This window comes from Bison bison, unplaced genomic scaffold (genome assembly GCF_000754665.1).
Source record: "Bison bison bison isolate TAMUID 2011002044 unplaced genomic scaffold, Bison_UMD1.0 scf7180017858917, whole genome shotgun sequence".
NCBI classification, from domain to species: Eukaryota; Metazoa; Chordata; class Mammalia; order Artiodactyla; family Bovidae; genus Bison; species Bison bison.
In genome coordinates, this window is record NW_011489489.1 from 315,974 (window position 1) to 334,012 (window position 18,039).

Consider the following 18,039-nt stretch of genomic DNA (forward strand, 5'->3'; position numbering starts at 1 on the left):
CGCCTGCTCGGAGCTGGTGACTGCCCTGCCGGCGCGAGAGCGCGCCGCTCACCCGCCCTGAGGCCACGCCCCCGTCCGGCGAGCCCCACCCCTCCCCGCCCACAGAAGGCTGAGTGACGGGATATACAGCCAGTCACAAGGGCCTCTATGAGGGGGCGGAACCGTGCCGCGTTTCCCCGCCCCGCTGCAGGCTTAGGGCTGCTCTGGCGCGACGCTGCGGCCTGTGAGAGCCAGCAGCTTTCGACTTTCCAGTCTGTCCTGGTCCTTTGGAACGTGGCAGACGTGGAAGGCAAGAGAACTCTCGCGAGCTTTGGCGGACCCTGTACAATGGGGATGGGGCGGGGCGGGCGACACGTGTGCAGCGTCTGGATTAGAGCTCACCCTCTCCTGGCTTTTCACCGGGAATTTTGTTCGTGTCCCACTTCCCTGTGCACACAGAAAGCCAAGTGAGGCAACGTCCCTTCTTGCGAAAAAACTGTATTTGTCAGTATTAATATTACGACATTTCTGAAATGGTAATGTTAGAACTAACTAAATGCTTAAGCCATACGCAGTTGGTTTTAAAGCAGGACGTTACTTCTTTTGTGCCATCAGCGTTTTCAGATCTTAGTTAAGAGGTGCAAATGTAAAGCAAAAAGTTCGTTTCCTTGCCCTGCTCCGCAGCCTCTATCTGCAATCTCTCTCTGCAGCGCTGACGTCTTCATTCCTCTCCCTTGATGTCCCCACCGTGGGTCCCCCCCCCACCCACCCACCCCGTGCAGGGGCAAGTAGCCTAGGCCTTCAGCTGCTTCTGACCACACGTGGTCTTAATAATATCTGGATCCCTAGACGAGCCAGATAGGAGCTTGAGATCAGTCACATCGTCTGTCATCATCTTTGTGTCGCCAGTCGCCAACACAATGCCTGATGCAACAGACAAGCCAGACCTGTTCAGTGATTTGATACATTTCTGATAACTTAACACTCTCCCCCAATTCTTGACCATGTTTCAGAGCACCGCCTGGGAGTGTCTTAAGAGCCCCAAGGAACCAGAGCCAAGGTTGCAGAGTGGCACCTGCTTTTATCCTTCTTCTCCAGTTCTGCCACTGTGCACTGTCAGGTCCTTGGCCTCACCGGCCTCTTCTGGATTCACAGAAGCCCAGGGGAGGGTCGCACTGCATAATGAGACGGCTTCTCTCTCCTTTTTGTGAAATTATGTTAGATAGTTATCAAGACAGAGCAGGGCAGAAGAGCTCACAGGGTTTGTACTGAAGCAGCTTGTTCAGTTTTTATCTCATGGCATCTCCTTCTGCCTTCACCCTCCCTTTTTCTCATCCAAATCTGTTAACCAAATCCCTTAATCCCTTTCTCATCCAAATCCCTTAATCGTTATTTCATTGGGTGGAGGAGGGTGGAGAGCTGGACTAAGAGACAAATCTAAGTGAAAGAGCTTAATATAAAATTATTATGAGAAATGAGCTGAGCAGACAATGCTGAAGATACTTGAACTCTTAAATTCTGACAAAAATCCTTGTGGTGTCTGTTTCTTGAGTGTGAGTTAAATAGGCCCAGAGAGGTTAAATTAAGTAGGTAACAGAGCTAGTAAGTGATGGAGCAGGGATGCGATATGGTTCCATCTGGCTCCAGAGTCTATGGTCAGAATTCTCCTTCCAAGGACAAGGTTCAGTTTTGAGCAGAGAATGTCTCACTGGCTCCTTCTTCTCTTAGCAGATGTCTCCTGAAAGCCTCCTTGGCCCAACTGCAAAGATAGGTCTGAAAAAACTTGATGGTGGTTACTTAGCAAGGTCCACTTCTTTGAAGAAATCAACTTTCTCTGATAACAGACTCCAAGATGTCATGGAATGATGTTTTCCAGAAACCATCATTATATTTCAGAATACAGTGAAACCATTTTCCTGTATTTCCAGAAACCTGGTACCACTGATAAGATACATAGCTGGTTATCTTAGCCAGTACCAGACCAAAATAGAGGCTTTGTAAACAGAGATCACGGGAAGTTAGAGATTTCCTGACTTCCTTCATGTAATGTAAGAAGCAGCTACAATGATATTTATATGCTCACTATTATAAAATAAAACTTATAATAATATTCATGGCATTCCCTGATGGTGCAGTAGGTGAAAAATTCACCTGCAATGCAGGAGACCCAGGAGATGTGGGTTTGATCCCTGTGTTGGGAAGATCCCCTGGGGAAAGAAACGGCAACCCACTCCAATATTCTTGCCTGGGAGATCCCATGGACAGAAAAGTCTGGCAGGCTACAAAAAATTGGACATGACTGAGCAACAACACACACAAACACATACAAATAATGTCAGTTATATATATTTACAGCTGTATATACTTACCTATTATGAGTATTAAAAAACACAAAGCTTACCTTGGACCCATGAATTTCTTTACAGAAATCCTTTTCTCAGCATCGAGGTGAAGAAGGTTAGGAAGTCAAGGTACCTTTGAAACTAAGGGTTGCAGCTCTCCTTAACAGGAGCCTATTCTCCTTTCTGTGATTTCTGAGTCAGCTATGAATGAACCCTGGATGAAGCAATGTTAAAAGGACCATAAAGACAAGACTTAACTAGGACAATGTATTAAAATACTAACTTAATAGAGCTTTTGAACTAGGCCAAATGTGCCTTTCAGGTATTTTCATAAACTTCCCATTGGTTTCACCACTGGGATTTGCAAGTGAGAACTTGAGGGCAAGATTTGTCCTAGTTGTTTTTCCCTCATGTTGACCCTTCACAGTCTCTAGTTAAATGCTTTCCAAATTAAATATTTCTGGACTTATGAAAACACAGTGTTTTAAAGTTGCATTTTACCTGCTTACTAGAAAGTGGCTCTGATTTACATGCAGTCTTGCTAATATAAAATTCTATTATTGCAAACTAAAAATAAGTATTTCTCTATCATTATTTATCATAGTAAATTCTGCTCAAGTGAAAAAAAATGAATGTCAACGTATCATGATGATTCAGTTGTGTGTTTTCATTTTGCATTAGTAGAATGTGTTGCAATGAAGGACATGTCTGTAAATACAAGAACACTTTTAAGGCATTCTGTACTCAAAGTGTTCTCAAAGCAATTATTCCCATATGAGTTATATCTCAAAAAGTAAATGTACTGTCATTTTCATCAAACAGCTTGTCTTTATATTACTATAGAAAAATGAACCTGGCTAGTGTCTATCTTATAAATACATGGAATGTATTTCTATAAGAAGGCATTTTAAATCTAGTCGAAAATAGATCAGAATTGGAAATACTGCATTGTGATATGGAAAAATAATCTGAAAACATACTAGCTAAGAAACCTATAGTTTCATTTTTCATTTCAATTCTTTACATTTTCCATCAGAATTTGTGGTATTTCGTGCCAAATTCTCTTCCTAAAAAATAAAAAAAATAGCATCTATTCTCTATAAGTAATCTATCATCTATAAGTAATCTATCATCTAGGTCTTAAGTCTCCTAGTCTAAGGAAGTAATAGAATTAATTGATTCTACTTACATCTAAAAATTAAGACCAGAAAGGAACTTAAACATGGAGAGAAGTCAAATAATTAGAGAATAACTACTGATTATAGGCCTGGTGATTGTATGGTATATAAAAAGAAATATTTGTGTGATTTAGGAATCTTTACAAAGTATTAGAGAAATCAAGAAAAAGAAAAAGGGAGTAGAAGGGTCCCAAAGATTCAGTTTATTTTCAAGATAATTTTACTTAAACTATAGTGGCCATAAGGACGTAGAAATGGGTTCCTTATCCAAAGAAAAGTATCCTGAAGCTAGTTTCTGGGATCCTCCAATTTCATCAAGTCTGGATACATAAAGCAGATGTATTTGCCTTACAATAAATAGTGTTATTACGACATGCAACTGGAATCAATTAGCCAACTTAAATTCTTGATGCTGTTGTTTAGTCACTGAGTCGTGTATGACTTTGCGACCCTATGGACTGTAGCCTGCCAGGCTGTTCTGTCCATGGGATTTCCAAGGCAAGAATACTGGAGTAGGTAGCCCTTTCCTTCTGGGGATCCTCTCAACCCAGAGGTCGAACCTGCATCTCCTGAGTTGACAGGCAGAGTCTTTACCACTGAGCCACCAGGGAAGCCCTGAATTCTTGACACCTGATGGAAAATCATGCATATTTTACATAAAATTGTTATTGGCCCAGCCCTCTTTATACTGTCATCATTCTGACTTGAACCTATCCTGCAATTTCATAAGCACATGATAAACATTACTGAGCCTGTACCAAAAATTAAACCCTAAGAGACTTTGCCAAAAATGTGCTAGCATGGAAAACAGGGAGTGTCTCTTTGTACCAATGCAACAAGATTTTATTCACCTAAAGGCCACTGTAATATATTTGAAATTCTACAGTATTTCTTTATTTTAAGAAGTATGATATCCATTGCTTTTAAAAGTGATTGTTTATCATTATATGATGACTGTACACTAGTAGAGCTGAGGATTCTCTTAATTCTTCATGGAACAGCTTCAGCGCTGACTTCATCACTTGATGAATTCATTTCTCTTGGCAAATCCCTTTGAGTTAGAGACAGAGACACCAATATTCTAGATGTTCACTACAGCTACTCCTCCCAGTACCAGAAAGCACATATATCTAGTAAAACAGTGAAATCCTTTCCAAGAAGCTGTGTCAAATTACGGGATTCTATTTTCTTTGCTTGTTGATGGCATCCTTGTGTGTGTGTCAGCCGCCCAGCTGTGTCTGACGCTTTGTGGCCCCATGGACTGTAGTTAATTCTCCAGGCTCCTCTGTCTATCGTATTCACCAGGCGAGAGTACTAGTAGGAGTATGTTGTCATTCCCATCTCCAGGGGATCTTCCCAACCCAGGGATCGAAACTGGGTCTCCCACATTGCAGGCAGATTCTTTACTGTCTGAGCCACCAGGGAAGCCCCCGATGGTATCCTCTTTGCATGTAATTTTTTAGCTCCAGTGCAAAAGAATCTAGGAGTGAAGCTATCAAAAGTTATCCTAGAAGCAATTGTGTAAAAGACTAAGTGTAGATATTTTGACCAAAAGAGTGTTTTTTTATTTTCTTAAACTTGAGAAAACTGAAATCAAATGTCAAAAGCTTGATAGTATACACGTGTGTATGAGTGCTAAGTTGCTTTAGTCGTGTCCGACTTTTTGCGACCCCATGGACTGTAGCCCGCCAGGCTCCTCTGTCCATGGGATTCTCCAGGCAAGAATACTGGAGTTGGTTGCCATGCCCTCGTCCAGGGGATCTTCCCCACCCAGGGATCAAACTTGTGTCTCTTATGTCTCCCTCATTGGCAGGTGGTTTCTTTAACACTTGTGTCACCTGGGAAGCCCATATACTATTGAAACTATGAATAAAATAGATGACTAGTTAGAACCTAATGTTAGAGCACAGGGAACCCTACCCTCAGTGCTCTGTGGTGACCTAAATGGGAAGGAAATCTAAAAAAGAGGGGATATGTGGTAAACATACAGCTGAGTCACTTAGCTGTACAGCAGAAACTAATACAACTTCATAAAGTAACTGTACTCCAAAAAAATTAATTAAAAAAAAAAAAGAAAAGAAAGTCAAGTTTCAAGTGAGAAGGAGCAACTTCCAGTATTAAAGATCTATCACAGGACTCATTAGACTCAAATTCAGATTCTCAGAAGCAGCAGATCCGTATAAGCAGCAACTCAGACTGAATTATGCTTTTTCCGGTCTAATTTCTGCTGTGCATGCAGGCAGTTGTAGAGGGGGGTGACCATCACCAAGCACTGTCATAGGCCCCCCAGTCTCTTACCAGCCTTTGCCTCAAGGCATCGAAGAAAGATGCCCCACTCCTTCTGTTAATCTCCAGTGACCTTCCCCCTTCAAAGCTGTCCATGATGGTGTGATAGTAACCCTGTTCCATCTAGGTGCCCCTGTTGGCACACAGGAAAAGGGGGGTGTGCAGAGTGTGGGTGCCTACTGGTCCCTTATCCCTTGGCCTTTTCTCCCCGGCCCATTAATACAACCAGCTGAGAGATTTTCAACCTGTGAGATGCTGTGAACTCAGAGATAAAATGCCTTCCATGGAACACAGAGATAAAATGCCTTCCATGGCTGAGGCTTAGAAAGGAGGTGAAAAGGCCTGGAGTTATTAGGAAGAATCTCCATGGAGTAATAGAAAGCCCCACTTCATCCTAGCCCCACACTTGGGGACTCACAGTAAAAATACAAGGTGGAAGGGTGGAAGAAGGGCAGATTCAGCATGACTGGCAAAAAAAAATCCTGGCCTGCCTCTGGCTCAGATCTTGCAGAATAACAACTCTGCAAATAAATAAGGCCCCTTGCCAGAGAGACTGGCCAAAAATGTTCTATTGGGAGTTGGGGGAGGGAAGGTCCTACCAACCCTCCACAGAGCCAGGGAAGCATGACTGATGCTATCCACCTCTGGGGCCCACTACTCTCCTCATTCAGAAAGCCCTCCCTCCAGTTGGTGTGCCCCTCTTCTCAGTTATTCTAGCAGGAGTGGAGGGGGTTTCTTTCAGTCCTAACTATAAGCAGGTTGTAATTAGATCTGTTCCCATCTCAACAGAACCACAGCCTACACAAGGTAGGCTGGCTGGGCGGGGCAGGTCAATGGTGGCCAATAGAACATTTTGTGATACCTTCTCTAAGATTCCAACATCCAAAAGGCTCCCCGGTACCCAAGGCCATAATTCTGCAGTTGTTTTGCTTCAGTTGTGTCCTAGACGGCCAAGAGCTGGAGTCAGAACCTAGAGCAGGAAGTGGTGTCTCCCCCACTTTTGCGGAATCAATCCAGGGATGATGACTAAGGGATGATTTCCCCATGTGGTGTCTGACCTTTCCTCCCCCCATCTACTTACTTCCTCATCTCCAATTCGTCCCACTCACAGTGTCCCAGTAGAGTTAAAAGAGCTGTAAGGAAGGCTTCCTTCCAGAGCCTTCCCTGGTGGTCCAGTGGTTAACACTTCACACTTTAAATGCAGGGGGTACGGGTTCAGTCCCTCTTCAGGGAACTAAGATTCCCACATGCCTCTGGCATGGCCAAAAAGTTTTTTCAAAAAAGGTTTCCAGAGGTCCATGTCTTCCCATCTGTGGATTTCCAGCCACAGCCATGATCAGGCCTTTTCTTTTCTTCTAGGGAGCAAGCCACCGGAGTCCAAGGGCCAGTGCTCATGCTCAACCTCAGCATCCGCCAGTGCCCTCTCTAAGATGGGCAATCTTGGCATCCAAGGCCTTCCTCTCTGTGTGGTCCCCTCCAGGGTGACCAGGAAGGCTTTGGAAGATTGGGGAGCAGGGCCTCCTACAACACATGGAGAAACTTAGCTGCCTGGTAACCAGAAAATGCACTCATTGTGTCCTCCATTTTGAAGCTGGTGCTTCCTTTTCTTTGAATCCACATCCTACTTGTTTTGGACATTGGCTAATAGGGTAACCTGTGCTTTGGGCCTTCCCAGGTGGCTCAGAGGTAAAGAATCTCCCCGCCACGCAGGAGACATAGGTTCGATCCCTGGGTCAGGAAGATCCCCTGGAGAAGGAAATGGAAATCCATTCCAGTATTTTTGCCTGGAGAATCCCATGGACAAAGGAGCCTGGAGGGCTACAGTCCATGGGGTTGCAAAGAGTCAGGCATGACTTAGTGATTAAACAACAACCTATGTTTTAGGGGTTTTATTTCCCTGTAATCTTTGAGATTTTAGCAGTTTGCCATAAAAACATGACAAAATTGTCAAGGCTTTGTCTTTTAGTATTGTGACCTTTTTCTTGAAAGCTAATTTTGATGTGAGAAAAAGATATGGCATCTGAAGATTTGTGTGAGGAAGGAACCAAGATGAAGGGTTAAAAACAGATAAGGTGTAAAATGCTATTTTTTTAAACCAGTTTCCCTAGTCTTATGTAAGTGAGACAATCAATTAATTGCTTGTGTTTTGATAAGATAACTATGTCTTTTATAACTATATTTTTAGGTACTAATTAAGTACTTTTAAAGATATTGATAACTATATATTGTTTTAAAAGTACTTTTCAGATCATTTGAGCAAATTCCCACATACAAAAACTAAGGGGAATCTTATTTCCCAAATTCTACTAACATTTCCTATTTCTTACTTGTAACTCTGGGATTCTGGCCTTTTAAAATTTTGTCCTTGACATTTACCTGAATAAGCTTTTCCAGCATCTTCATTGCTGCTTTCTGTATGCATTAAGGCTCTTCAGGTTACAAATGAGGTTTGTTCCCGGTTTCTTAATTCTTCAATAATGGCATCTGCCCTAACCATTTCCTAGGAAACCGAATGTACATACTAATCTGTAATCATGGAGCATTAACGATTCTTTTCAAAATTTTAATGTGCACCCACCAGATTTTCTCCTGCTGAAATGACTCATTTTCTGTGCACTTCACTGCTGAGATTGTATAATTAAGATAATGCTAACTCATTGCAATGAAACACTAGAACCTTAGGATATATGAGACAGGCATATGCAAGAGTCTTTCATATTCTAATTCAGAAACACACGGATATGACTATTCCCTGATTGAAGTTAAAAAATGTATGGCTCCTGAAGGCTTTTTAAAAAAATACATGTATTTATTTATTTAGCTGCACCAAGTCCTGGTCGTGGCATGCAGGATTTTCCTGGAAGCAGGCAAATTCAGTTCTGTCACGTGTGATCTAGTTCCCTGACCAGGGATAGAACCCGGGCCTCCTGCATTGGGAGTGCCTAGCCACCAGAGAAGTCCCTCCTGAAGACATTTGAGTGACAAGGGAAAAGAATATTTAACTAGAAGTGCCACAAGTCCAATTCTGCCTTTACTAGTACTGTGGAACCCCAAGACGTTCCCTTGGCCTCTCCAGACTCCATTATCTATATGTAAATGGTGGGCTATAATCATGAAGCCTGTCTGCCTTCATCATCTGATGAAAGCTACGGAATGGCATGAGAAACATTATCATAGCCATAGTTTTTTAGTCAATTTTAGGTGTTCGCATACCTATGGTTAAGAACGTCTGCACAGGGAGATCCAGTTCCCTCTACTTCTGCCATTAAGCCTTGGGCATTGCTAGTGGCACCGGTTTCTTACATTTTCTTAGTCTATTCACAGGGTTAGTGGCTGAAGATGAGAAATGACAAATGGGTTCTATGGCTATCTTATATCCATGGCAACTTTGAATACTCTCAACTAGTCTGTGAGGATAAAACTTAAGATATCTACACAAGATAAAAATGTGGTTGACAATGGAATGATGCTATTACTGCTTCAGTTGATTTAGTTTGACTGCCTTTGACACTAGATGAAAATTTGCTGGAGCCTGCAATGGAATACTCAAGGAGAAAGTCCCTTGGAAATTAGGAAGTGCTCTTCAAATGTGAGCAACTGTTTCCTTTTTATTTGTTAATGACAGATTTATACTATAAAGAGCATAAGATTTTTCAATGGCAATATTCCTATATGCCCAATCTGAGCCAAGCTCATTAACTAACTTGCTGGATTTAGGGGAGATCAATCTACTCTAAGCTCTGTTGAAGAAATATAAAACTGGTAACAGAATGACATCTTTATTTCCCCCTCTCTTATTGTCAACTTTTCTTCGTTCTTTATATGTTACTTGATCTCTTGAAATGCCGGATACTAGCCCATGAGCTGCAGTACAAGGCAGGTGTCATTTAATTCCATAGTGCCTGAGTTAGCCTGTATTTTGATGTCAAAAAGGGCTAATGTCGGCAACTTCATCTGCTTCCACCTGTACATGCACTGTGTAGTCCATTCTACAGAATCAACCAAGTGCCCTTTCCTGGCAGCTACTCTACCAAATGCAGTGAACTTGGTCTTCCAGGAGCTCATGTCATTTTGGAGGGAGACTGACACCCATACTAACAATGGTAACAGAGTGTGTTGCCTTCTTCTTCAGCCTGCAAAGGTGGGTGGATGAGAAAGTGGGGAGCACAGGATGAGTCAGTCTCTGGGGGTCCTTGTGAACCACAGACAAGTCAGGAATCCAGAACTGCTGATGTCTTCTAGAGTGTGTTGTTCAACCTCTTCATTTTATAAATGAGAAATCTCAGAGAGCGAGAGTGACTTGCAAAGGTTGATTAATCAGTTAACCCAGTACTAGAACTCAAGGTGCCTTACCAGATGCCTTCTCAGCAAGGGCAAGGTTGCCTCCAATGAAAGGAAATTGGTTTTGGGGGGTAAAAAAATTTAGATCTTACAATTTGTTGTTACTGTTCAGTCACTAAGTCCTGTCTGACTCTTTGTGACTCTGTGGACTACAGCATGCAAAGCTTCCCTGTCCTTCACTGTCTCCCAGAGTTTGCTCAAACTCAAGTCCATTAAATTGATGATGCCATCCAACCATCTCATCCTCTGCCACACTCTTCTTTTGCCTTCAGTCTTTCCCAGCATCAGAGTCTTTTCCAATGAGTCAGCTCTTCACATCAAATGGCTACACAACAGTCATCTCCAAATGGCCAAACTGCTTAAATACATATCTGTTGTATTACATTTTCATGGGATGGGCGGATGAGTACAGAAAAAGAAATATCTAAAAAGGCTTCTCACAGAGTAGGGGACCATCATTGTTTCAACAAGTTGACTTCACTGTGGTGGTTTCATGAATATGAATCCAAACTCATCAAATTGTATATATTAAATAAATACAGGTTTTAACATGTCAGTTATACTTCAATAAACCTGTTTTAAAAATGTTGAGAAGCACTTCCTTATAGCCAGATTACTGTTTTTTTTCTGCTATATTACATAACAAATTCAGTAATAAACATCCTTCTATATTAACACCTTATCTTTATCCTTGTCCTGAATATTATTTTGTCTAATTTTCTTTCTTCCCATTTCTTCTCTATTTTTTCTTTAACTCTTTATTTTTTTTCCATCTAACTGTTATGAGTTGGTTAATATGTTGCTACTGAATTACTTATATTCAGACAGTATAACCTCTTATATGGCTTTACTAATACTGTGAAACTTATGTAAATGAACAGATGTAGGAAACACACTCCCTTAACTTTATTCTCTAAAACCACATCCATATTTAAAAACAAAAATTCATAAAAGCATCCTAGTTTATTGGAAAAATATTTTATGGTTATACTTATCATAGTAAACATTAATGAGCAATGAACACCAAGTGTCTGTTGTCTTATTTTTACAAAACAAAGGAATTGAGGTACCAGCGACTCCAAGTCACACTCTCATAGTCAAGACCACATGTCTCATAAGTGGCAGGTTCACGGTCTGAACCTGGCAGTCTGAGTCTAGAGTACAAGCGTTTCCCTCCACACTATGCTGGTGATTGTGACACAAACTTGGAGGCAGTCTAGGCAGTTGCACAGCTGAGTTCTTGTTTCCTTGGTAGTGCTAGTGTAGGGAGATTATAGTTCCTGAGGTCATCTGTACATGTATTTCCAGGAACCTGGAAAGTTTCGGGAGCTGAAATAGTGATGGGGTGGGGTGTGGTAGGGTCATAAAGAACCTGACACAAGTGTGGAGTGAAGAATGTTGACGAGGACAGACAAAACCATGCTGGGCAGTTTGTATATGTGCTTTGGAGGTCAAAAGCTAAGAGCAGCTATGGACCAGAAATTTTCAAGCATGGCTAATGTTGAACCAGCTACTCACAAGTAAAGTTAGGGAGAAGCTGCCACGTGGTCTATGTCCTAGTGACAAGAAATACTAGGCCACTCAGGACTCTTGTATAAGGTCCTATTCGTCTTCATTAAAGGCAGCATGTCAGAGTCCTGTGAGAGGCAGATGTGAAGCCACAGTCAGACATGTGGGAGGTATATTGAGGGAAACACGTGTGCAGGATGAAGGGTTAGATAGCTGAGGAGAAGGGAGCCCCTTCAGGCTGTGATGAGGTCTGACTGCTGTGCATAGAGAGAGAAAAGGAAAGATGATTGGGTAGAAATAGTCACAGGTTGTTTAAAGCAGCTCTGAGAAAAATCTCAGCCAGGCCAATGAAAATCCAGCAGAGTTTGACCTTTAGACATCAAACGGCCCAGCTCTAACACCCCTGCCTTGTTCTGTCTTGGGCTGGAAGGAATGACCTTCATGTAAATGCCACAGCAAAGCCAAATATGTGGCCATCAGAGTGGTTGGTACACTGAGCTCCTAGCAGCATCTCTTGAAGGGCAGTCTGTGTAGGGCATCTCCATGACCATCTCCACAGGCACTTACTCTGGGTCATTTTCAAACATCTCACAAAGGAAGTGCCCTCATCCCCACTGAAAGGGGGATACATGCTCAGAGAAGCTAAGCAACTTTCCAGAAGTCACACAGCTTGTAAATGGCCAAGACTTGAACCCAGTTCTTTCTATTTTTATTCAAACATGTCCTCTTTGAGACATCTAAAACTTTACTGAGGTCCTACAAATTCTTTTTTTTTTTTTGATCTACAAATTCTTAAAAGTAGGCAGGGGGCCTTTCCCGGTGGTACCAGTGGTTAAGAATCCACCTTGCAATGCAGGGGACATGACATGACATGGAGCAAATAAGCCTGTGCACCGCAACTACTGAGCCTGAGTGCTGCAATGAAGACCCAGTGCAGCCAAATTAATACATAAATAAATGAATACTTTAAAAACAAAAGTAGGTAGGGGAAGCTTTGTATTACCGTAGGGCACAAGGGGAGGAGTCTTAGATCATACAACTTCATGGAGAGCATAAAGGATGTAAATCAAATTAGCAGAAATTGGATATGATCAATGTATACATTCTTGGATTTAAAATTCATGGTTTTAGCCATTCATAAGGCTCCCTGAGACTTTATTTTCTTGGACTCCAAAATCACTACAGATGGTGACTGCAGCCATGAAATTAAAAGACGCTTTCTCCTTGGAAAAAAAGTGGTGACCAACCTAGACAGCATATTTAAAAGCAGAGACATTACTTTGCCAACAAAGGTCCATCTAGTCAAAGCTATGGTTTTTCCAGTAGTCATGTATGGATGTGAGAGTTGGACTATGAAGAAAGCTGAGCACCAAAGAATTGATGCTTTTGAACTGTGGTGTTAGAGAAGACTCTTGAGAGTCCCCTGGTCAGCAAGGAGATCAAACCAGTGAATCCTGAAGGAAATAAGTCCTGAATATTCATTGGAGGAACTGATGCTGAAGCTGAAACTCCAATACTCTGGCCACCTGATGCGAAGAACTGACTCATTTGAAAAGACCTGATGCTGGGAATGATTGAAGGCGGGAGGAAAAGGGGATGGCAGGGGATGAGATGGTTGGATGGTATCACCAAGTCAATGGACACGAGTTTGAGTAAACTCTGGGAGTTGGTGATGGACAGGGAAGCCTGGCCTACTGCCGTCCATGGGGTTGCCAAGAGTTGGACATGACTGAGACTGAACTGAACTGAACTGAACTGAAGGCTCCCTGGTCTATAACTTGAAAGAATTTCAGATTTGACTGACGCATACAGTTGAATATTTTAGGTACAGGCAGGCTGATATTCCTGAATGAGCTACTCAGCTCCTGAACGATGCTCCTAGCTCATTTAGCAATCTTGTCATGACTTAGCTTCTTACGCTGAGTCATTGTCCCATATTCAGAAACACTCGTGAGGCAAAATCAATTCTATTTCATTTTGAAAAGTAGCCAAGAAAGAAAATTACTGCTAATGCTGATGATGGAAGTGAAATGCCTAAAAAGAAAAAAAAAAAAAAACCCTTAGCTAAAAATGGAAAGTTCTGTATAAACTAGAGTGCAAGGTGAAATTTTTGTGTAGAACATTCACATCCTGGATGGGAACATTCTGTGGTCTAATGGAGCAACAAGAAAAGGACATTTATGATGTCATTTCAAGAGATTTCTCTGACCTCAGCCATAACTGTTTTCAATCTGTTTTTGATGATTATGTAACAAATGATTTCATTTAAACTTTGACTAATTTATCTTAGGCAGTGGACAAATAGCTACAATTAACATAAGAATTGTTTTAATATCTAACTATCAACTTTATTATTTTCAAAATTTGGAAAGGTAATTTTACTGGGGTGCATCTCACAAATTTCCATTAAAAAATACAGTCTTAGAAATATTTATTTTCTTCGAAATTTTTCTTAGGACTTTAGAGAGATCTTCAAGGGAGAAAAAGGAAAAGGCCACTATACTGTGTTTTAAGGGAAAAACCATAGGTTAGGGTGGTATTTACAAATTTGGGGGATTCTTGAAGTTCCTCTACTTGTCTCACATAGTAGGTACTCAAATGTTTATGGAATAAATAAGTGATCCTCTAGGGAATGTGTTTTCTGTCTTTCTTGGTTATTTAGAATAAGCAGACACTGGAAAGGAGGAAGCATCAGTGGAAGACCCTGGTGAGCTTGGCTAGAGATGCCAGTCCCATTTCTTGTACTGGGTCAACCGGAGGCTGTCCTGCCCCTTGGAAGTACAAGACATGACATGCAGGGCATTAGCCTCTAGGACATGGGGTTAATCCTGATGGGGCAGTTCATGTGAATGGCTGAGAAGGGGAAGGTGTGGGGAGAATTGAAATGGGGTACGAAGCAGGTTCCCTGGTGGCTCAGACTGTAAAGAATCCACCTGCAATGCAGGAGACCCGGATTTGATTCCTGGGTCAGGAGATTCCCCTGGAGAAGGGAATGGCAACCCACTGCCGTATTCTTGCCTGGAGAATTCCATGGACGGAGGAGCCTAGTGGGCTACCATCCATGGGCTCGAAAAGACTCACACAAGACTGAGAAACTAACACGTTGACTTCACTTTCACAAAGCAGATTCAGAGCAGACTTCAAATGCTATTAATAACGTAAAAGGTTGGGATTGTCGAGACTGATGGGTGAAATTTGCATATTTCCCTGAATGACTTTTGCATTGTGTTATATTAATACAAGTCAGCACTTTTTAGTATTCCTGAAGACTTTCCTTTCTATTAAAGTTTAGATCACTTTCATGATGAATCTACAATATTTATATTGCCATTGTTTACTTTAAGCAATGAAAAACATATTTTACTTTCAGTTGTACAAAATACGCCGAAAATGGCACAGACTTAAATTATGCAAGAGGTAACAAAGTCACCTTTTCCTGAGATAAAGCTAGTATAAACATTAACAACTTAGAAACCAATGAATATACTCTGTCTTCGTATTTGGAATTTCTATTGCCTATCTGTAATTTAACAAACTGACTACTGACAGCTAAAGAAAAATACTAACCTTAGGCAAAACTGCTTATATCAAATGCAAGAGTTTAAAATAGAGTTACACTTTAAAAATCTAATCAGAACTAATAATTTGCTATATTTATGTTACTTATTGAAATTTGATCTCATTTGAAAGCTATTTTTCAGTTGTGTGTCTATGTGCTCAGTCACTATGGACTGCAGCCACTAGGTATCTCTGTCTACGGAATTTTGCCATTTCCTCCTTCAGGGGATCTTTCTGACTCAGAAATCTAACCTGCATCTCTTGCATCTCCTGCATTGGCAGGCAGATTCTTTACCACTGTGCCACCTGGGAAGCCCATTTTTCTGTTAATTTCATTTAATTTTCTCAATTTTCTTTTACAGTTATACAGTTTATGATTCTTTAAGAGAGTCGAGTTATACTTTAAAAAGTCTCTTCATTCCTATCACCAAAATATGAGGGCAGTTATGTGGCAATGTGATGAAGAAATGTGTGTTGAGTGATAGGATCTACTTACTTATTTTAAATCTCTTGTACAGAGATTATCTTTAGCTTTAAAACTAAATTTAGTTTATCACTCTTGATCCTATAATAGTTCAGTTAATGTTGGATGACTGATAATATGAAAAAGATACTCTGTCTTTCCAGGCTAACCCCATCTTCATTGTTTGGCTAAAGAAAACACAGTTGATGCATTCATATGATAATTAAAAGAAATTAAGTGTTAGTCACTCAGTCATGTCCAACTCTTTGCCATCCTATGGACTGTAACCTGCCAGGATCCTCCGTCCGTGAAATTCTCCAGGTAAGAATACTGGAGTGGGTTGCCATTTCCTTCTCCAGGGGATCCTCCCAAGCCAGGGATCGAATCTCCCGCATTGCAGGCAGATTCTTTACCAACTGAGCTACCAGGGAAGCCCACTTTAGTAGCTTGAAAGAAATTATGATCATGGTAAAAAAAAAAAAATCAGTAGCTACAGATTAGCAATACATTGACTTCCTCCTCTCAGATAGGGCTGACCAGCAGATTTCTCCTTCCAGGAGGATGGACTAGATGTAATTTTCCTTGGTACTAACCTAAATGAGTTGAAAACATATGTATACATGAAAAACTACATACAAACATGTATAGAAGTTTTGTTCATAATTACCAAAACTTGGAAGCAACCAAGATGTCCTTTAACATGAATGAATAAACAAACTGTGATACATCCATATGATGGAATTGTAACTCTTCAATGTTTAAAATAACAAACTACCAAAGCCATAAAAAGTCACATAGGAATAGTAAATGCATATTGTAAATTAGAGACAGCCAATCTGAAAAGGCCACATACTGTATGATTCCAACTACAGGACATCCTGAAAAGACACAGCTATAGAGACAATAAAATGATCAGTGATCAATGAGCATGGGGTGGGGTAGGAATGACAAGTGGAGCAAAGGATATTTTTCAGGCAGTGAAACTATTTTTCATGACACTGGAATGGTAGGGACATAACATGATGCATTTGTCAAAACCATAGAATGTATAACACATAAGAGAACCTTCATGTAAGGGATGAAATTTTGTTAATAATAATGTATCAGTATTGGTTTATCAATTGTAACAAGTGTTCCAAACTAGAGCAAAGTGTTAATAATAGGAGAATTGGGGTGAGGGAGAGGGAGAATGCAAAGACAGAGGGTATATGGGAATTCTCTACTCACTGCAAGATTTTCCTATTAAAATAAAACCTCTAAAAATATAAATCTATTAATTTTTCTTTGTTTTAAAAGATGGGAGAATTATATGCTGTCTATAATACATTTAGTTCAACCATAACAAGTAAAAGAGTAGAAAAAGATATAGCGTGCAAACATTAGTCCAAAAAAATCAATAAAGCTTACTTGAGAGCAAAGAGAATTACCAGGTACAGAGAGGACCATAAGGATAGAAAGGTCAATCCATCAGGAAGACCTAGCAATCATACTCCTGGGCATTTATCCCAGAGAAATGAAAACGATGGGGTATTTCTACACCTCAGTTGCAGTGATGGTACATGAGTCTGCACAGGTGACAAAAAAACAGCATAGAACTGGACACCACAATGTACCAGTGGGTTTACTGGGTTTGATATTAGACTGAAGTTAGACAAGATGCAATCACCCATGGCAACCGAATAAAACATATGTGGGCCCTCTCTATTATCTCTGCAGTTTCCTTTAAGTCTATAATTATTTCAAAAACAAAACTTGACAAAAAATGATGCTGGTTGAGAAAGTGATTTTTTGTGAAAAGTTTATGTCATCTGGGTTTATTGCTACCTGCTGCTTCATAATCCCTGAGGAACAATCCCACAGCAGCCCTGCATGAACTCGGCCAGCTGCAGCTCCTGGCTTTCTGGTCAGCCTCATTATGGTGCTCCTGCCAACTGCACCCCTGGACTCACCATTCAATATTTTCAAGCAGCCCTTGACAAATTCTTACAGGTGTAACTTTTCCATCAAAGGTATTTTCCTTAATTTTCTCTTTTTGAAGTACCTAAGAGAGGTGATTTGACCTTTATTATTTTTCAAAGGACCATAGGCACCTATGTTTTTCATTTTCACTTGGCTGCTGCTGCTGCTGCTGCTAAGTCACTTCAGTCGTGTCTGACTCTGTGTGACCCCATAGACGGCAGCCCACCAGGCTCCGCCGTCCCTGGGATTCTCCAGGCAAGAACACTGGAGTGGGTTGCCATTCCCTTCTCCAATGCATGAAAGTAAAAAGGGAAAGTGAAGTCGCTCAGTTGTGTCCGACTCTTAGCGACCCCATGGACTGCAGCCTACCAGGCTCCTCCGTCCATGGGATCTTCCAGGCAAGAGTACTGGAGTGGGGTGCCAT

General features: G+C 41.2%; 1 pseudogene; it reads right to left on the bottom strand.

Moving 5' to 3' along the window:
* Nucleotides 1-192: 192 nt before the first annotated feature.
* LOC104981321 overlaps nucleotides 193-18,039 on the bottom strand; it is a 188,055-nt pseudogene continuing 170,208 nt past the window's right edge.